We start from the raw sequence: 22,277 nt of genomic DNA, 5'->3' as shown, positions 1-22,277 counted from the left end.
GTGAAAGCACATTCCCCTTGGGCTCTCTCCGTGGGCTGGCGGAAAAAGAGAGGCAGGACCAGAGTAGACAAAGACCAGTGCTTGTGCCAAGGCAACCGGCGATGACCCCCCACACCCCCACATCAGAGCTGTAAGCATGGAGTGGCTTCATTGTTGGTTTTTGGACAGTGCCTGTGCTTGGTCTTGTACATTTAAATTAAATTTTTTAAACAAAAAATAAGTTTGGGAAAGAATTTTTCATGAATGAGAGGCTGACTTTTTTTAAGTTCACAATAACATATTATTGAAACTTAATTGAAACTATGAGACTTAAGGAGAACTAGTCTACTTAACCATTATCAGTTTCTTCTTCCATTGTTAAAAGTAGGCTAAGGAAATCAGTAGATAAAGAGGAATTCAGATAATTATTGACCTTCCTGAGATGAAAGAGTTGAACAGAGTAAATTACTGAACAGAATTGGACAGAGAGCCTAAGTAGACGTTTACTCCCATACACAGGACATTGTACAACATTTTGTAAAGCCTGATGGCTTTGGAAATATTTACGGTAAACTTTCTTTTTTAAGAAAAAAAGGTAGGTATTACCTACCTATTAAGGTAGGTACTTCTGAAACCCAATGTACTTTTTTTTTTAAGCTTTGTCATTTCTATTATTTTTCATGGTGAAAATTTGCTATTGGGATAGGCATTCCCCGAACTTTTTTAGTACTGCTCCAAATAATCTTTCTTCTGTGAAAGAAGGCAGAGAATCATGATTGAGAATAGTCAGGCTGTACATGACATGTGACAGGGAGTGGAAATGAAGTACATAGTCCCAGCTTTACAGAACTCTTTCAGTCTTGCTTTTCTGACTAAAACTGGTTTCCCTGGTCTTTGAATATTAATGCCTGGCTAACTAGGTCATTGCCCAAATCATTTTTTCTCTTGTCCCATGAACAATACTTTCTCTTACATATTCCAGTGTGATATCATATGAAAGAAAAATACCGAAGATTTTCTAGTTTCTGTATAGTTTTATGTATTGTTAGAGATGTTTTAATTGTGCTGATTTGGACAAAATAAAGACTTCTCTGTTAAGTCTAAAATCCAAACAAGCACAAAATCCAAAATATATTCTGGGGAAAACAGAATCCAATTATCATAGAGAAAATAGAGAAAATGTTTAAAGAGCTCCTTCATAAAACCCAGCATGATTCAGATGCATTCACAGGGAAATAGTTTATATGGATTTTCCTCATATCTGTGGTAGATGCCCTGCTGGGAAAATGAACTGGTTTCTCTCAACATACTATTAGTCCTGGACAGTACCTAACATTATGTCCTTTGTTTAATAATTTCCAGTTCTTTTGTTTTTACATTGAAAAGCTTAACTTTTGTGATTTCTGTTTTTATGAATTTATTTAAGCTATGATTGTCTAAGTGGCCATGTCTCTACAGTAAAATTTGGAAATTACTTAACTCTTCAATGTCTCAATGACTGAAAGGTGTAAATATGTTTAGTGTATGGATGTGAGGTTTTAGGTGTCCCATGATATTTGGGAAAATCTTTTCCATAAAATAATTTTCATTCATCCTGCATAACAGTAAAATGTCTCAGAAACATTCATGTATGTAAAAAACTGTCCATGATTATCCATTTTTGGTATCAATAAAGTATATTTTGAAGTGTTTATTATATAATGAATTATCCAGGTATGTATATACATGTGTTATTGGGGAGATATATTTTTGCTTGGAACTTTTCCAAGAATTTACTATTTTGGAAAATTGTGTCAATAACTAAGTATTTGAGCCACCAACTCAAGAAATCTGTGTTAGTCTTCATTTTTTGTTGTCACATTTGTGATTATTCTATATATAACTATATTTTTGAAAACTTCTTTCATAAAGTTTAAGATTGACATTCTAGGAATAATTGAATTTATTTTTATATCTTTGTGCACAGTTCTTCCTATGCCAAAACATTGTTTTTAATGAAGCAAGGGAACTGTCAAGATTAAGTAAATATTTTGCCCACATTTACCAAAAAATTTTGAAAAGACTTATCTTGCTTCTGACATACAGAGGGAAACAATTGAATATTATCCTTGAAATGTTAAAAAGTCTTCTAATCAGTAAGACAAAAGCATCAATTTTATGTAAAAAATAGCAAGAAGTAATAACCCCGATAAGCCATGGAATATTGGAGGAAAATTAATCTTACTAAATGTGAAAAGGATTATTAGTACACTGATAAAAAATTCAAGTAAAGTTATATCTCTGTCCAATTGAGCAATGATACTGTTTTTAAGAAGAATCAATGAGATGTTAAAACATTTTACAAATAACCATGTAACAGAGTATAGTACAACAAATTTTTATTACAATGCATTGAAATCATCCTATGTTACAAATGAAGTTTAATAGCATGTATAGGTTGTTTAAGGAATGAAAAAGTCATAGAGGAAATGCTATTTTAACATAATTATGATGGATACAATGGGGTTGCTATTATACGTATTCCTTAAAAATTATTTCATAGAAAAAATAATTCCTTTTACTGATGTCATTGTTTCTGTAACAGAGGAAACCACTGTTATAATTGGCCCACAACATGGATTTATAGCACTTTGGTAGATAACATCAAATATTTTGCTTATTTATATCATTATTACTGGTAACGTTTATTTATTAAAAGATCTTAGTAAAATACTTGACAAATCGTGGAATGACACAACATGAGTGCTATCAATTAATATAACATCAATCCTTTAAATAACAGATTATTTGGTAAATTGTAACAACGAGGAAGATGTAACATTTTATCTTACACAGAAGTAAGATGGGTCTCTAAAGGAAATTGTTTAAATACATAATGTTTATTATATTATAATAATGACATTTTATGTCATTAGTTAAAAATTAAGGATATTATTTTCACTTCTAGTTGGAATGTAGTAAAATGTTAATGATTGTCACTTTTAACAAAAAGAGAAAAAAGATTAATGGATAAAATAAAATCATACATTTCTATGACACTACTGAAAAGCAGTGGGTGCAAGAAAGGTTTGGTTGATTAAAGAGAGAGAAGTACAAATCCTTCATGTGTTAGCAGAGAACCATGGCATTATCTATAGACTGGTATGCAGAAAAGTGGGTCTGTCATCGACTGGAGACTGGAAAATTTGCAGGACTGAGAAGACATAAATCAAGCTTTGAGTGGCAGTATAAGCTAGAGGGATGGGTTGATATCTGGAGAGCCCCGAAAGGGAAAATAAATAGCTTAATCACAATGTTTCTCTGCCACCCTCTCATCAGACTGTAACCAAGGAAGCAGTCACGAAGAGGTAGTAAATCAAAGAGAACTTATGAAACGTCGTGTATTCTCAATGTGCTTGGATTCTGAGGTCCTGACAAAAGTGAATACAAAGTTGAAGAGAAACTATCTGAAACTGGAACAATTCCCTCTGGCTCAAACCATATAAGATCAAAAGTTTTAGCCTTTTGGTGATGCTGGCGTAGAGTTTAAAGTCTTGGTTCACTTTAAATGTACTCAATAAAAGTGTGGTCAGTTCCAGATCAGATCAATCATGGAGGAATCAAAATCATCAGCTCCTCATCATAACTGCCAGCTACAGAAGGTTTGCGATTTCTGCGAAAACAATAAGTGCAATTTAAAAATATACTCCATTCTTCACTTTTTTAATCTTTAAATAATACCAGGAATTAAAAAAAATTAAAATAAACACAAAGAAAATAAATAAAATGACCAGAAAGAAAATAAGCAAATTCTGAGTACCCAGTCATTGAAATTAATGTAAAAGACTTGAAAACAAGTATTATTATTATTATTTTTAAATATAGGAAGGAATGGGTGAAGAAATACAGAATTTTGTAAGAGAAATGAAAACTCTAAAAAGGCTTAAACAGAAGTCAGAAAATAATAAAATATCTGAAACAGAAATGTTGGATAGGGTTAATAGCAGATCAGTGTAGTTAAAAGCAGATTAAGAACTGGTCACTTGAAGTTAACAGAGAAAAACAACTGAAAATAAAAAGTAGAGAGTCAGGGACCTGTGAGACAATGTGAAGCAGACTAAATTATGTGTAATTTGAGCTCCCAAAAGATAAGAGAAAGCCTGGGGCAACAACATTTTTTGAAAGATAATTGTATAAATTAACACAACTATGATGAAAAACACCAACCCATATCCAGAATCCCAGTGAAGCCCGAAAATAATAATTAGAAAGAAAATACCACTTAGGTAGGTTAGAGTCAAACTGAAGAAAACCAAAAAAGAAGGGGTATCTTGAAACAAAACAAACAAAACAAAACACCCAAAACAGAAAAGAGCAACACAGTACATACTGAAGGGAAACAATCAGCTTATCCAGAATTAGCCAACTAAGAAGTTATCAGGAATGGGATTTAAATCCAGTTTTAACTGGCACCTGTATTCATGTTTTCATCACTATGAAAAGTATGGTTTCTTCCATCAGTGAAATTTCCCACATAAATATGTTAATGATGATATATCAATATATCTAAGGGACAATATGTAATTACCTCCATAGATGAATAAAGCATTTTTAAAAACATCCAAAAAAAATTATTAAAACTAAAAAACAAGGGGCGTCTGGGTGGTTCAGTCAGTTAAGTGTCTGACTTCAGCTTAGGTCATGAGCTCAGGGTACTGGGATTCAGCCCTGCATGGGCTCCCTGCTGGGCAGGAAGTCTGCTTCTCCCTCTGCCTCTACCCCTCCCCCTGCTGGTCTCTCTCAAATAAATAAATAAAATCTTAAAAAAATAAAAAAAATTAAAAAATAAAACTTAAGAAAACAAGAATAGATATTGTAGGTTTTATTATTATTATTTTACTATGCTGCTTCATTTTATTTACTAACATTTTGTTTGAGGATTTGCACATAAAAGACTGTTTTGTAGTTTTTGTGGATTTTTTTTTTTTTGGTAGTATCTTTGAACTTGCTACAAGTTTATGTAGCAGATAAACATTTTGAAAATACTTTTTCTACATTCTGAATAATTTTTAAAGTATTAGAACTATCTGTTCTTTCAAGGCTTTTTAAAAATCAGAGCACATTGCTATTTATGGGATGATTTTTAATAAATTATTTTATACATGATATGACAATTGGATCATTTAGATTTTTAGTCTCTTTAAGGCCAAACTTGATAATTTATAAGCTAGGAAATGATTCATTTTCTCTGTTTCAAATTTATTAGCTTAGAATTGAGCAAAGTAGTCTATGATACTCTTATTGATTCCCCTTGTACATTTGGCTGTTTTCACATTTAACTTGTTATTTTGTATATTTACTATTCCCCTTCCTCTTTTTCTTGATTAAGTTAGCTGACACAATAACTCTTTAGTTATTTCCCTCAAAGAAATTGCTCTTGAACGAATTTATTAGTTATATGGTTTTCCTCTGTTTTCTTATTTATTTCTGTTTGTTTTCTTTATTGCTTACTTTTGCTTTTCTTGGGTATATTTTGTTGTTCCAACTCTTTGAATTTTCTGCTTCTAAAATAAGATAGTGTGACAGGTATGAAATTAATAATTAAAAAGTCATTCAGAATGGAGTCTAAAGGGAGGCTGGCGGTGGAGCTCTAATTCCCCTACCACTTGTTGTTCATTGCAGACCCAACAGAAAGGGACCCACCTTGCAAATCCGTACTACTTTACTATCCCAGCAGGAGGAAGAAAGGCTTTCTCTTTTCCCTGGCAACAGCCCAGCCAATGAGAGACAGCCACAGCTCAGCCAATGAGAAGCTACTATACTTCCGGCTCCCAGTTACACCAATGGATTTTTTTGTTTTAACAGCCCCTCTGAACTCGCATCTTTCCTCCATGAGAGAGGGCTTCTCTGCTGTGTTCTGCAGACATGCCTGTGTCCCAGACTGTAATTCTCTGTTATTCCTGAATAAACCCATTTTTTACTGGTGCTTAATTTTTAAGGTTAACATAGGCATATAGGATAGACATTTCCATTACAAAAGGGTGAGAATAAAAGGGGTAACGGTGTCACTAGTGCCCAGAATGTCAAAATTTGTTACGTTTCAAGGCCTAAGAATAATTCTCTGTGTCTTGATGCTGTACTCTGGGCGCATGGAGGCTTGTTTGGTCCTGGCCCTAGCCTCCCCTCTCTGGCCTCTTCATTTACCTGAAGTTCTACCCTCAGAACTAGTCTTCCCTTTCTTTAATAAGCCACACTTGTTTATGGCTTAGTTGCTCTATCATTCCAGTTCCTGCCCTGGAATCCCAGAGATGTGACAGTTTTCCTGTATTTTATCCCATCTCTGGATCCCTTTTAGTCCTGGCTGGCAGGGTTTTAGTGCTGTAATGTCTCATTAGAACTCTTGCAGATTTTTTTTTTTCATTTCAAGGGGGTCCACACAGTTAGACAAGAGTGCCTTCCATGTATTTTTCCTGAGAAATCCCATTTTCTCCTGTTTTCTGCTAAGAAGATTAATTAGATTCTTGACTCACACACCTAATCTCTTCCAAAAGGGCTTTCCAGACACACTCACTCATGGCTTTGTCTCCAGAGTAGCTTTACCAACAATACAGACTTTCTGGTTTTAACATCTTTTGTGATCTGAACAGGCTGAGAACTTACAAAATCAACAAGTCATGGTTCCTTTTGCTTACCGATCTTTCCTCAATCTTTCTCTTCCCTCTCACATTTTGCCATAAGCAGGAAGAGGAAACCAGGTTGCATCTTCAGCACTTTTTATATTTTCACAGTTGTTCCAGAAGCCGGAAGTCCAAAATCAAGTTGTTAGCAAGGCTGGCGTCTCCTGGAAGATCTCAGGGAGCATCATTCCATGTCTTCTGGTGGCTGCTGTCATTCCTTGGCATTCCTTGGCTCTGGCTGCCCTTCCATCTCTTCCTTCGTTTTCACATGGTTTTTGTTTCCATGTGTTTCCATCTTAAATCTGTGTCTTTTAAGGACACATATCATTGGGTTTAGGACCCACTCTCAACTTAGGTACATCTGCAAAGACCCTATTTTCAAATAAGACAGGTACCCCTGGAGTTAAGACATGGACATATTTATTTTAGAGCCAATATCCAATACATTACATCTTTGTGTGTTTATGTATATGTGTGTGTTCCATTATTATTTTTTAGAAATTCTCCCTCCCTCTCTCTCTCTGTCTCGCTGTCTGTTTTAACTACTCTAGTTGTGTAGCACAAAATCAGAGGCTCTGTTGTAGAGTATCAGGACTGTTGGATGTTCAGACATTTGGTAGAAATTCCCTGTGAAACCATCTGTAGTTCTATAGTAAAATTCTCTATGTCATCCAGACATTAGTTGTTTAGGCTTTCTACCTCTAATGGGTTGTCTTACTCTGTATTTCAATAAGTAATTATCCCTTCCCAGAGAGGAAGGCAAGCCATAAGAGACTCTTAATCATAGAGAGCAAACTGAGGGTTGCTGGAAGGGAGTTTGGTGGGGGAGGGCTAAATGGGTGATGGACATTAAGGAGGGCACTTGTGATGAGCACTGGGTGTTATATGTAAGTGATGAATCACTAAATTTTACTCCTGAAACAAATACTACACTATGTGTTAACTAACTTAAATTTAAATTAAAAAAAGAAAAAATAAATTATCCCTTCCGATGTGATGTTCACATTTATGTACATGGACGTCTTCAAAATAGCTTAAGATTTAAATATAAATGTATTTTCTTCTATACTAATGACTATTTGCCCTTCTTGCTTATTTCTTATTTCATATTTTCATGCTTTGGCAATATATTTTTAAAAATTAAGCAATGACTTATATATTTAATCATATTTTTCAAACACCAGGATTTTAATTCATTCATTATTAGGTTTAATCTTTTTCTATTCTCTATCACTTTAGTTTTTTCTTTTATTATTTTCCATCTTGTGCCTTCTTCTGGTTTACTATATTGCTCCTTTTCTAGGATTTTGGGCTGGGAGCTTAATTCATTTTTATTTATTTATTTATTTATTTATTACTTACAAAAGTGTATAGTGGCATCAAATTTCCTCTGATCAATGTTTTTAATATATTCTATAGATTCTGATATATTTATTTTCCATTATCATTTTTTGTTAGAAATTCAGTCATTTTCATTTGTATATCGCCTTTAATACAAACATTGTTTAATAGAGGGTGACAATTGATATTTTTAAGCAAAAATTATAAACATGTGCTATGGTTTTCTTGGAAGTAAACCATATAAGATTGTAGCCCAAATAATGGGAGGACATATAAATGGAATTATAATATTTTAAGGTTTATGCATCTACAAAGAGTGATATGATATTAATGCACAGCAGATTGTGATAATTTAAGGGTGGTTATGCAATTTCTACAGTACTAATTTATAAACAAACAAGAAATCCAAAATGATACAGCTAAAAAATAATAGAGTATATAAAAAGAATACTGAAAATAAGCATTTGAATAATCAAAACAAAGTTGTAAATAAGAAAATAAATAAAACAAATGGAAAACAAACCACACATTCAACCACATATATAATTGCATTAAATAATGTTGGACTAAATAATTAAAAAACAATTAAAAGTCCAATTAAGAAGATATAGATTGTCAATCTGGGTTTTTTTGTTTTTTAGTTTTTTTAAAAAGCAAGACTCAAGTAATTCTATTTAAAAGAGAGGTACTTGATATATGAGGACACAGGCTGAAGGTGAAAGTAAAATAATTGAAAAATATAGACCATGCTAACTTCAAGCATTAAAAAATCCTGGTGTACTAATATCAGAAATAAGCACTTCAAGTTAAAGAAGAGTATTTTATAAAGATAAAAGGGTTGATTTATAAAAAATAAACCCATAATAATTCTAAGTAAGTATGTACCTAGGAGACTCACTTCAAATTAAATGAAGCAAAATCACATATTTTTTTTACAATTATTTACAAAGAAACTAAATTAGTTATTGTAACATTTCTTAGTTACATATTTGGCTGAAAACAGATTCAGTGCAGTTGTGTAGTTAATGCAGAAACAAAGAAATCAATTTCAGAGTCCTTATAGAATATTTAGACCCAATTTTAAGTTACCATCAATGAATACAAGAATCTCTTTAATTTTATTAATAATTATTAAAAATTATTAAAATAATTTAATAAATCAACATTATGTTTTCAGTGTATATATTTTTATAGTTATTGAAGCAGAATGAAAAAAACCTGTTTTGAAAATTAAATGTTATTATTTTTAAATCTGAGGGTTGCCTGTTGTTCTTCAGGCTTATCCTGGTATTGTCCATAAGGTTTCACATTAAATTGTATATTACCTCTTTTCTCTCCTATTACCTATTTAAAATATCATCCCCAAGATTAAATGTATCTGGATATATGTGATAAGTCACAAAGTACAAAAAAAATTTCCTATTATATTTTGTTACAATCACACCTCATAACATGTTAAAGAAATTTATTTTGATATTATACTTTAAATAAGGTCCAGATCATATGCAAGAACATCTTATTTTCTCACCTTTGAAATTGATTGGTCCCGACTTGTTATTCTTCCTTAAGTTAAGGTGATTTACCTCTTATCAGACACAAAAATGAATGGCTTATTCTTACTTATTCTCAAACTAATTTTTATTCTAATGTCTAATATTTATTTATTTATTTATTTATTTATTTATTTATTTATTTGAGAGTGCATGCCTGTGCAAGCGGCAGGGGGAGGGGCTGAAGGACAGAGAGACTCTTAAGCAGACTCCACGCCCAGGGCAGAACCCACTGTGGGGCTGGATCTTATGACCCTGAGATCATGACCTGAGGTGAAATCGAGTCGGATGCTTAACCGACTGAGCCACCCAGGTGTCCTTCTAGTGTCCAAATTTAAAATCTGCAGCTGCTCTTTCATTTCTCTTCAATTTTTTTTTAAAAATGCTATATCACCATTTTACTTCACCTAAATCTAAACTTACTTATTATTGATATACGCTTCTATTATTTCTTCTAGTTTTGAAATATATATGTTTTTCCTGTAAAGTATTTCCTATAAGAACTTACATTATAATAAGGCCACTATAAATTATTTTAGAACTTTTATGTGTAGGTAGTTTATTAGAAAATTATATTTAAATTTCAGTGTTAAAAAAGACATTACAAAATATTGGATAAACGGGATGGTGTGTTGGGTCTACTAAAGTTGACCTCTAATTTAGACTTTCTATTTAGCAACTTATGGCTAAGTTGTCATAGTTCTAAGTTTTATTTTCATAAATTTCCTAAATATATTTCTCTAATCCTCTACTATCACATATTTCAGTTTCTTTCTTTCTCTTTCTATATACTTTATTTTTAACTGTTATTGAAGTATAATTATGATTCATTGTTAGTTTCATGTGTACAACATTATGATTCCACAACTGTATATATTACTCAGTGCTCACTAAATAAGTGTAGTCACCATCTGTCATGAAATGACATTATGACAATCTTATTGACTATAGTCCCTATGTTGTACTTTTCAACTTCATGACTTACTTTTTGTAACTGGAAGTTTGTACCTCTTAAGGCCCTGTATCTGTTTCACCTATCTCCTGACCCACCTTCCTCTAGTAACCATCATTTTGTTTTTTGTATTTTGAGTCTTTTTCTCTCTTTTTTCTTTGTTCATTTGTTTGTTTTTTAAATCTCACATATGAGTGAAATCATATGTTATTTGTCTTTTTCTGCCTGATTTATTTTACTTAGCATTATTCCCTCTAGATCTATCCATGTTGTTGCAAATGGCAAGATTTTATTCTTTTTTATGGATGAGAAATATCCTAAGGTATAAATATACCACATCTTTATGCATTCATCTATTGATGGGTACATGGGTTCCCCCCATATCTTGATGACTGTAAATAATGTTGCAATAAACATAGGGGTGCATATATCTTTTCAAATTGTTTTCATTTTCTTTGTGTAAGTACCCAGTAGTAGAATTACTATATCAAATGGTATTTATCTAATCCTCTACTATCACATATTTCAGCCCATATATTTAATATAGTGGAAAGGGAGTAGATGGAAAGCCACAACATCCCTTTCTTGTCTGATTGATTAGAAGAGTGGCAGTGTCCCTTAGGAAAGAACAATCCAACATGTGGTTCGTTGCTGGGAGACCTGTTTCTGCCACCCATCCTATCAAAATTTCACAACACGTAATAGAACCAGCAGACACTTTTTGTGAAGTCAGAGTACAGATAATTGATGTTTCAATCCAGGTAATTACAACACAAAGCAGTAAATCTGAGGGATAGTGTTTTAGAGATTTCCTTGACCATTACTCTAATGTGGGTGGGCAACCATGCTGCTGAGAAGAGTCTAAAATTAGTTGAGAGAAAGAATTGATGCTAAAATGTAGTCTTGACCAGAAGATGCAGATAACAGCAAACAACTTATAAGATGGAGTTCAACTGAATGTCAGCAGACACTCAGGAAGAGAAGAACTAGCTACTTCATGAGTGCAGTTGGGCTAGGCAAAGACCGGAAGGCGTAATTGTACATTGTGGAAGACAAAACTGCAAGATGACTCTCAACCAGATGCATTCTTTGATTCAATGTTACGACTGAGGACTCACAGAACTGAGAGGTTTTTTGGAGGAAGGAAAAGCAAGAAATGAAGAATACCTAATGTTGAAATTAGAATAGAATAACTCTAAAAACTCTTTTACTACAATTCAATTATTTGCTATTATGCAGAAATCAAGACTCAAACTAAAACTTCAGTAAAGTGTTAGAAGAAAAGTTATATAATTTCTGTATACCCAAAATTCTAGTCCAAGAATTAATCCAAGAATTAATCCAAGAATAAAAATCATCTCACTGGAATATGCGCTTCTTTCTGGGTTACACTAGACTCCTTTTAAAATCAATTTCATTGGATAACACAGCAATTAGATAGTGAGCATCTCAAGAGATCAGTGAACTCTCCAGAAGGGGCATGATAAAGGAAAGGCCAAAAAGTTTTGCAAAGGCTAATAAAGGGCCAGTAACGCTAATCTTCTTCAGTTTATGCTACCCTTCTTAAGACTGAGTTTTCATGTATAGAGAGTCAAATCCAATGGGAAACAGGTCCATAAATATTATTTCATATGTATATGACATATCATATGTATTTGCTGTATTTCAAACAAGTCACTTCTCATTTATGATAATTCTAATATAATTTTTTAAAGTTTTGTTCAACAATATGTTTTGTAGAAATATTTTGAAATGCCGGCTTTCTAAGATAGCTATTTTTTAAAAATCAGGCTGCATACATATATCTCATGCATTTAAATATATAAATATGTAATACACAAGTTGGAACTAATAAATACAATTTATAAAGTTAATGTCACATTTAGCTCTCTTGATGAAAGCCTGAAACAGGAAAGTCATCTTCTCAAATCCCTATTCAGTTTCCTTGTGCTCTAGTTCCTTGATTAGATATGACTGTAATAAAGGTGGATTTAAAAATCTTGTCTGAAGATTTTTTGTTCTATTCACCTCCTTGTGAAGTGAGGTTTTGTTCTGTCCACATCCTTGTGAACTATCACTCATGACATTATGAAAAATTTAAAATACATAGGAATCACCCAGGGTTCTTCTTACAAGGTGGATTTCTGGGTTCCAGCCACAGAGATTCTAATTCAGTGGACCACATACTCCTAATATTCCTGGTGTATGGACCAGACCTTGAGGAGTACTGGTCCATTCACAGACTACACTTTATTCCTAAATGGTTCTCTCTAACTCTGATAGAGCATGCACTTGGATTCCACTTTTGCTCAAGGTTTTTGTAACCTCCAAGAACTGACTTCATAAATTATTTCTCTCTTTAAAACTCTCCCTCTTTTAGCTCTTTCCTCTAAGACTGGAAACATCTCATTGTTAAACAACAGCAATAACAATATTCCCTTTCCCTCATTCCACCTTCCTTTCTTGCTGCTGCTTCTCTCTGTCTGCCCCTCCCCTACCTTTCTCAACCAGTCTTCTTACAGGAATAGTCCGCTCTTTGACCTCATCCCTCTCATTGCCTGATAACTCAAGGCATTACATCTGCCATATTTCATGCTGCAGTACAAGAACTGACAAAATCATCTGGTGCTCAACACCCTGCCAAGTAGAATGGGCTCTTGCTGTTCTTATTTTACTATACCTTAGTTTGACTGAGTTGTTTATACTGTGGGTCACTCACTCTTTGAAACTCTATTCCCTTGATCCCATCACCAACCTCTCTCATGGTTCTTCTTATCCTTTAAGTAATCACTTTTCTGCCTGTTCCACAAAATCGTCCACCTCCTCCTTTGTGGGTAACACATCACATTCTCCAACGTTCTGCCTTTAGCTCATCCATTTCCTAATTTTGTGCTGTCCAACTTCTACTTTTGTCCTGACATTCTTCCTGAGTTTTGGACTCAGATGCGGAAGTGTTACCCTGCATTTCCGTAATCAAGCTTAAGCATATTTAATAATTTCCTTTCCAATCCTATTCTTCCTGTCACAATATGTAGATCCATTTCATTCTAGCTCTAATCGTGAAAGCCAGATACATGGCATTCAGCTTCCCATCATCCCCATGTCTAGCCATTCTTACTTCTTTAATGCTTCCTTCCTAAGTCCTGTTCTCACCAGCTTTATATTTACTGTTGAGTGGGCATCAACTCTCATTTGGATAATTACTGTGTCCTTCTAATTGTGTTGTCTGCCTCGTCTCTTGTTTGACTTCTCAATTCTACCTTACCCATTGTAGACAGGTGAATTATCTATAACAGAAATCATGATCACTTATTAAAATTCATCCAAGATCCATCTACCTTATGTTTGTTAGTCTGGCAAATGTTGAAATTACACTATTTCTCCAGGTGCATTTGTGTATACATCTTACTTTGCTCCCGACCTGTGAGTGCACCATTGTATTTTGCCGCTAACCAACCCTCTGCCTACTTAGAATATACTTTGCTTCATTTCTTCTTATTAAAAATTTTAATATAGAAAAATTCACAGAGTGATATAACAGAAACATACATCAAGAATTACTTTTTCCTTCGGATTTTTTGAAATTGAAGTTGTGCTAAATGTTTAGATTAGAATGTGAAAGTGTTAGTTCCACTTCTGCTTCTTGCTTTCATTGTGATAGTAAGTAATTGTTAACCTTTGCCTGCCTGGTTTCTACACCTTGAAAATGAACAGAATCATTGTGCAATCTTCATAATGATGTAAGAATTAAATAACGTGCATTTTGCAAAGTACTTGGAAAAGGTGCTTGACACATGGAATATGCTCAATAAAAGTTGGCTTTAATTACTGTTTATTGTTTATTTTGTTGGCTTTAATTATTATTATTATCAATAATTTTATCAGAATTGCATTTCCATATTCATGAAATGGGTTATCTCATTTTGCTTCATTTTTTATGTATTTCAATAATATTTCTGTATTTTTTTTCCAAAATTATTTTTCTAAATAGACTCTTTTGGTGGGAAAAAGTAAAATATTGGCACTTTAATTTTTCTAAGTGGCTACTGCTTTTACAATGCTGTTGCTATTCCCATTTTTAAATTTATCTAGCAAATCAGCATGCTCTACAATTTGTAGAGTCCTTTGCATTTTCTGGATAGATAAAGCAGAATTTTAAAGCAAGGAAAAATTAGCTTTCTCTTTTTAAATCTTTTGCTACTTTTTTTCTTGTTTTGTTTTTTGCCTTGAGTTTCTAATAAAATATGGTGACAAAATGCTGTCCTTGGCCAAACTTTAGTCAGGTTGCTTTTGACAAGTCCTTGACCTTGGTCTATCCTTTCCAGACTTGCATAGCTTAGTTTTAGCAAGAACACTGCTGTTAGTTTAGATGGAATCCACCCGTCCTGATTAAGTGATTAGTCTCAATATCTAGTCAAATTCCTCCTCCTCCCCTCCTCACATCTGGTCACCCTGGCTGCCTCGGCAAGAATCCCCTCTAACAGTTGATGTCTCTTTTTAGTAATTTTCCGTACACTGAACCACACCCCCACACACATCTTTTTCTTGGCTATAAATCCTCAGCTGTCTTATTGTATTCAAAATTGAGCCTAGTTCTCAAAAGATAAAATGAACTTGTGGGACTTCATCAAGATTAAAAGTTTCTGCACAGCCAAGGAAACAGTCAGAAAAACTAAGAGGCAGCCCACGGAATGGGAGAATATATTTGCAAATGATGCTACAGATAAAGGACTGGTATCCAAGATCGACAAAGAACTTCTCAAACTCAATACACGAGAAACAAATAAACAAATCATAAAATGGGCAGAAGATATGAACAGACACTTTTCCAATGAAGACATACAAATGGCTAACAGACACATGAAAAAATGTTCAAAATCATTAGCCATCAAGGAAATTCAAATCAAAACCACACTGAGATACCACCTTATGCCAGTTAGAATGGCAAAAATAGACAAGGCAAGAAACAACAATTGTTGGAGAGGATGTGGAGAAAGGGGATCCCTCCTACATTGTTGGTGGGAATGCAAGTTGGTACAGCCACTCTGGAAAACAGTGTGGAGGTCCCTTAAAAAGTTAAAAATTGAGCTACCCTATGATCCAGCCATTGCACTACTGGGTATTTACCCCAAAGATACAGACGTAGTGAAGAGAAGGGCCATATGCACCCCAATGTTCATAGCAGCAATGTCCACAATAGCTAAATCGTGGAAGGAGCCGAGATGCCCTTCAACAGATGACTGGATTAAGAAGCCGTGGTCCATATATACAATGGAATATTACTCAGGTATCAGAAAGAACGAGTTCTCAACATTTGCTACACATGGACGGCACTGGAGGAGATAATGCTAAGTGAAATAAGTCAAGCAGAGAAAGACAACTATCATATGATTTCTCTCATCTATGGAACATAAGAACTAGGATAATCGGTAGGGGAAGAAAGGGATAAAGAAAGGGGGGGTAATCAGAAGGGGGAATGAAACATGAGAGACTATGGACTATGAGAAACAAACTGAGGGCCTCAGAGGGGAGGAGGGTGGGGGAATGGGATAGGCTGGTGATGGGTAGTAAGGAGGGCACGTATTGCATGGTGCACTGGGTGTTATACACAACTAATGAATCATCGAGCCTTACATCGGAAACCGGGGATGTACTGTATGGTGACTAACATAATATAATAAAAAATCATTAAAAAAGAAAAAAAAAGAAAAAAAAATTGAGCCTAGTTCTATACAGAGGTCTCTTTTCCCATATTGCAAGTTTCTGAATAAAATCAGTCTTTATCCCTTTAAGGAGAGTCTGGCGCTGGTTCTGTTTGATAATAGAACACTAGGTGTTATAATGGTTATGACTGGTTTCCACCTGAATTTAATTGGAACACTTCTAAAATGGAACACTAAGTGTGAAGTTTACTATAGGTTTTATAAAAAATATTTTTCATTTAAAGTTTTATTTTTTCCCTCTGCTCAAAACTTTTATCACTGGTATGTATTAAGTATCTCAGAATATTTCATCATTAATGTTTGTTAATTTTATTTTTTTATGTATTTTCTTGTATTCTCCTAGTCTTGTTTTTTTAATGGATTTTGACCATTAATAGGGTGACTTACATGCATAGATTCGTAATGTTGAAATATTGTCTGCACACCTGAGGCCAAATTTGACTAGTAATTTTTTTTTTGTGAGTTTTAATTTGCTCTCCTTTTTAAAGCATTTTTGCATCTACACTCATAAGTTAGATTGGGCCATATTTTTTTGTCTCTATTTGTCTTATTTTGGTATCAATGTTAAAATACACTCATATAATGAAATGGATAAGTTCATTTCTTTTCAAATTCTCTGAATCATCTTGCAATTATTTTTTTCTCACCTTTCTTGAGGTTGGTAGAACTTGTTTATAAAACCACATCTGTAACTAGATCTTTTTGGTGAAAAAGTAGAGATGACAACAGTTTAATTTCTCTATTTCCTTGTTTTACTTAGGCATTCTACTCATTTAAAAATAAATACTTTTTTAAAATAAATAATTTTAATTTGTAAATTCCTAAACATTATTTTCATAACAAAATAAGTTCAAAATAAAATATTGGCGTAATTTGTTCAAAGTGTTCTTTAATTAAAAATATTCTAGAGGTAGTCATGCCCCAGTTTTATTTCTCAGAGTGTTTGTTTAGGCATTTCTATTCTTATTTCATTATTTCTGTCTGCATTTTGTCCTTTCGATGAGTTTTGCTGTGGCTGCTCCTGATGCTGTTGTTTCGCTGTTGTCTTTATTTTTTTTTTTTATTTTTTAAAGATTTTGTTTATTTATTTGAGAGAGGGAACAAGCAGTGGGGAGGAGCAGAGGGAGAGTGTGAGAGCAGCAGACTCCCTGCTGAGCAGGAAGCCCAATGTGGGACTCAGTCCCACAACCCGGAGATCATGACCTGAGCCAAAAGCAGACACAACCAACGGAGCCACCCAGGAGTCCCCACTGTTGTCTTAAAAACCAGTTTGGTTTGGTTTGTAGAGGTTGAGGACATTGTAGATGGCTACTTTGTACCCATTCCCCTCCAACATTCCCAAGACAGCTCCTATTTGTTCAGTTGTCTATTCTTTTTCCATACAACGGGACTCAGAGAAGCTAACCCTAGCCTCATCTACAAGGATGCACCTTGTCCAACTAGGGCCAATTCTATCTTTCCAAAGTGATGCTAGCTGATATTTGAAAAGGGTTCGAGCACATTCTTTTTTGTTTGTTTGTTTGTGTGAGCTAGTGCATGCTATGTTTTTCTTCTTCAGGATTTGTCCTGCATGAATGAAAGAGAGGTCTGGGAATACTGTGGCATCTACCTGTCTAAAGATAAAGCCAAAACATGGATGGGAAGGACCAAGAGACCTGGAGAGATGGACCTGAAGTCACTAGAAGCAGCAGCCTTGAATCCCATTTCAACTCTGCCTTCATGTGCAAGTGTGATGGTCAATATTATGTTTCAGTGCGGCTAGACTACAGTGACCAGTTGTTTGGTCAAACACTAGATGTTTCTGAAAAGTATTTTTTAGATGTGATTAACATTTAAAATAATTTTACTTTAGCTGAAGGAGATTATTCTCCATAACGTGGATGGACTTTACCTAATTAGTTAAAGGCATTAAGAGCAAAGACTGAGGTTTCTCAGAGAAGAAAGAATTTTCCTTCCCGACTGCAACATAGACCCTGTGAAGGTGTTCCCAGTCTGAATATAAGACTGGCATCAACTTCTACTTGAATCTTCAGGCTACCAGCTTGCCCAAAATTCAGATTTGCCACCAGCCCCTACAATTGTATGAGTCAGTTCTTTAAATATCTCGCTCTTCTTTCTCTTGTTTCTAATATATATCTAATTTGTACCTATATCTGTATCACAGAGAGAGCTGAATAAATAAGCAGTAGCATTAACACTGGATTTAAAGGATATTTTTATGCTAAGGCTATTATTTAGAGCCTTAGATCTTTGGTTTCAATGAAGCTTTATCAGCCAGTACCGAATTTAAAAACAATATATAGGAAAGCACTTCCACAATAATGGGGTTAGTTACCTCCAAAAATTTACTCCTTACGAAAGCATCAGAAATCTTGTAAAAATTATTAAAATAAACTTTTACAGAATTCTATAAATTAACCAAAGACTGGCAATAATCCAAGCTATATTTTTTCAAGAAAAATAGTTGAATCTCAGTAAGATTAAGCTTAGTGAAAAGTTAAATTGCCCTTTTCCCCTTCTGCTGTCCCTAGCTTCAAGGGAGCCTTACAAACCAACAGTCTTGTAATAATGGTAGCCATGAAAACCGGCAGCCAAATACGTGTTGGAGAGAGAAGAATAGGTTTGGAACTTTCCCAACGACCCAAATAATTGTTATTATTTCACATATCTGGCAGTTACTTGAAATACCTCACACCAAGCTTATTTGTATTAGAAGTGATTTAGAGTTTGTTCAGTTCTTTTCTGTGGCATGTTTGGGGAAAATCAGTGTCAATTGGTTGAACATTGCAACCGCCTCAGGTGGTGATGTAACTCAGGCAAACAAGAAACCAACTGAAAAACTTAAAAGGAAAAGCTGTGGCATGAGATAAACACAAAGAGCTTTGAAAAGTTTTGACGTATTCTTGGGACTAGAAAACCACATTCGTGCACAGGACTGGGCAGATGCTGAAAATAAATCTGAGACTGTCCTAATCTCTTTCCTCTGGCTAATCTTGAGACTCTGTGCAACTACGAAGTGAAGAATAAGGCAGTGTTGTAAACTGTCTGCCAGAACACTGAATGCATACCACACAAACCTCAGCAAAAATTGGGAGTCTTATCGTTTTAAGAAAATCAATATTCAATCAATAGTTGATCACTGACCTAATTGAAGAGTCTTCAGTGGCCATACATGATGAAGAATATAGACTTTGCAGAATTAGTATAAGAAAGTCACTAAAACAAACAAACAATAACAACAACATGAAAAAAAGCAACAATAACAACAACAATAAACTCTGAGAAAAGGGGAATCTGATTCCAGATTTGCTACATTATATCACTTAGAGTGTCCAGGTTGAAAAAAACATATAAGACATGAAAAGAAGTAGGAAAGTATGGCCAATACACACACAAAAAATGTCAGTGGAAATTGTCCCTAAGTAACTCAAACATTGAACTCATTAGACGAGAGTTTTAAGTCAGCTATTTTAAACACGTTCAAATAAATAAAAGAATCATGTCTAAAGAACTAAAGGAAAGTACCTGAACAAAATCTTAACAATAGAGAATATTGATATAAATGCAAATTTTAAAAATAAACCAAACAGATATTCTGGAATTGAAGAGCACAATAAATGAAATACAGTGGGTTCTGAATAGCGGAAGATTTAGTGAACTTGAAGGAAGGTTAATTGAGATTATCTAGGCTGAAGACCAGAAAATTAAAAATGAAGAAAAAATTAAAAAATAAATCCTGGAAATCTGAGACACCATTGAACATATCCACATACAAACTTTGGGAGTTCCAGAAGACAAGGGAATAGAGAAAGGATACTTGAGGAAATAGTAGCCAAAACGTCTCAAATGTGACGAACGCTGTTGCTCTACACATACAAAAACTAAAAAAATCTCCAAGTAGAACATATTCAAAGAGATTCACTCCTAGACACATCATAATAAAACCATCAGAAGCCAAAATCAAATACAGAATCAAATACAAAAATCAGCAAGGGCCATAAGACTCTTTATATACAAGGATCTCCAATAGGATTAAAAGATGATTTATCATAAGAAGCCATGGAGGGAAGGAACAGTAGGATGGCATATTTAAAGAGCTGAAGGGACATGACCACCAACCAAAAATTTAATATCCATTGAATCTGTGCTTCAAAGATGAAGTAGAAGTCACAACATTCCCAGATAAAAACTGAGAGGATTTGTCTCAGATTTGGTTTACAAGAAATAATATAGGGAGTTTTTCAAGCTGAAATAAAAGAACATTAGATAGTAATTTAACCCATATAAAGAAATAACAACACCAGGGGTTGGTGAACACATGGAAATTCAGGGGGAAACACTTGCCTGGAGAGGGCATGGAAGCTCTGTGCCCTGCAGCTATGGATCTATCTGACAGCTCCTGAGTTACATATTCTTTACACTAAATCAGTGATCTAAAATATGGCTACACACACCTTTCTACAGGAGAACTTCTTCACGATGAAAGGAAGAGCCCAGATTCACAGTATGGTGAACTCATTGAAAAGTACGTTAAAGAAAAAAGATGGTGCCAGTTGAGATAACCATCAGTTTGTTTAAGAGGGAAAAGGATCAGACAATGGCTGCCAATGCTCAGATGAATAAATTCTTAATTGATGGGTTTCTAAGAAATCAAGACAACCTTCAAGGTTGGAAGAAGACCATGGATGGGAAGGCAGATGTGTCTTTCATTCCATGTTTTTGTTGTTGTTGTTGTTGTTTTGTTTTTGTTTTTATTGTAATAATGAAATCTGTATTGAATGATGTCTTGAGAGGGGAAAAGTAGTGGTAGAAGTGATGACAACAGAGGGAGCTTGGAAAAGAGAATTGAGACCTATCTTCAGTCAACAAAGCCAATTATTGACTTATATGAAGAAATGGGAAAAGTCAAGAATATAGATGCCTCTAAGTCTGTTGATGAAGTTTTTTATGAAGTTGTGAAGATTTTTGACAAAGAAGGCTACCTCTAAGCATGAAAGCATCCTCAAAATCATGCTTGACTATTGCTTTGATAACTGCTATTACAATCTCTTTTTAAGACAAATTTAATCTTTCATAATGGCTGGATTAATTAATGGCTGGAAAGTATGTAATAAGACAAATTAAACTTTTTATCTTAGTTTTCTTTCTTTCTTTCTTTCTTTCTTTCTTTCTTTCTTTCTTTCTTTCTTTCTTTTTGGTTATATGAGTAGACAGCAAATTTGGGTCTAACTTCATCTTAGCTATGGTGCTCACAAAAAAAAGAAGGATATCAGCTAGTTATTTGTTTTTACTCAGAAACCATACTCTCTTATAGTTTGTGCCTTCTGTGAGCAAAACTTTTTAGTACATGTGTATATTCCTTTAATAATTACAACATGTTAGGATTAGGGATTCCCCACTTTCTCATTTTCTTGCAGGTTTTAAATTTCCAAGCTGTTAAGTGAATTTTTGGACCAAATTCCAAAGGAACTTTTTGTGTAACCGGTTCTTGCAAAATGTGTTTGGTAAACAAACTCATAAAATGAATTTCTAGAAGTGTTTTAGTATTTATCAAATAACTGAGCTTTTCCTATAGAAAGGTAAGAAAACTTAAGCTTTGTTTTATTACAACTTATACAAAGTTGTGTGACAGGGCATCCTCTTTGCTTCCAGGGATTGGGATGGGGTCACTGGGGGTTCAGAGCCTGGCAGAACTGTCAGCTTTATTCTGACATAAATCTGAGGGTAAGGGGCAATATCACATCTAATGACATGTGTTCCTGTGCTCTATTATATAGTGTTACTAACGATTAAACTGATCTTAATAAAATTCCTAGCAATGGAAACTTGAAATACATGTATTAGGTTTATGGTAAATTATTTGGTTAACGTTTTAGTAACACTTCATTCAAAGTGTTTTTGTTTGTTTTCTAGACTAAATGTTGGGTTGATATGAAGTAAAAACATCTAATGCTTAATTTCCCATTTTGTTGTATTTTCTTGATTACTTTCTTTCAGTTATTTGTTTAAAGAGATTTAAAAATCATTGCACTTTGGTCAGAAAAATAATAAATATATCTTACAATTGTTAAAAAAA

The 22,277-nt window shown here is 34.0% G+C and overlaps 1 pseudogene; it reads left to right on the top strand.

Moving 5' to 3' along the window:
* The first annotated feature begins 3,569 nt into the window (after positions 1-3,569).
* Positions 3,570-21,189, top strand: LOC123786283 (UMP-CMP kinase-like; annotated as a pseudogene).
* The last annotated feature ends 1,088 nt before the right edge of the window (positions 21,190-22,277 follow it).

This window comes from Ursus americanus, chromosome 3 (genome assembly GCF_024610735.1).
Source record: "Ursus americanus isolate L20-20 chromosome 3, mUrsAme1.1.p, whole genome shotgun sequence".
Classification (NCBI taxonomy): domain Eukaryota; kingdom Metazoa; phylum Chordata; class Mammalia; order Carnivora; family Ursidae; genus Ursus; species Ursus americanus.
This window is presented reverse-complemented; position numbering and strand designations above follow the sequence as displayed.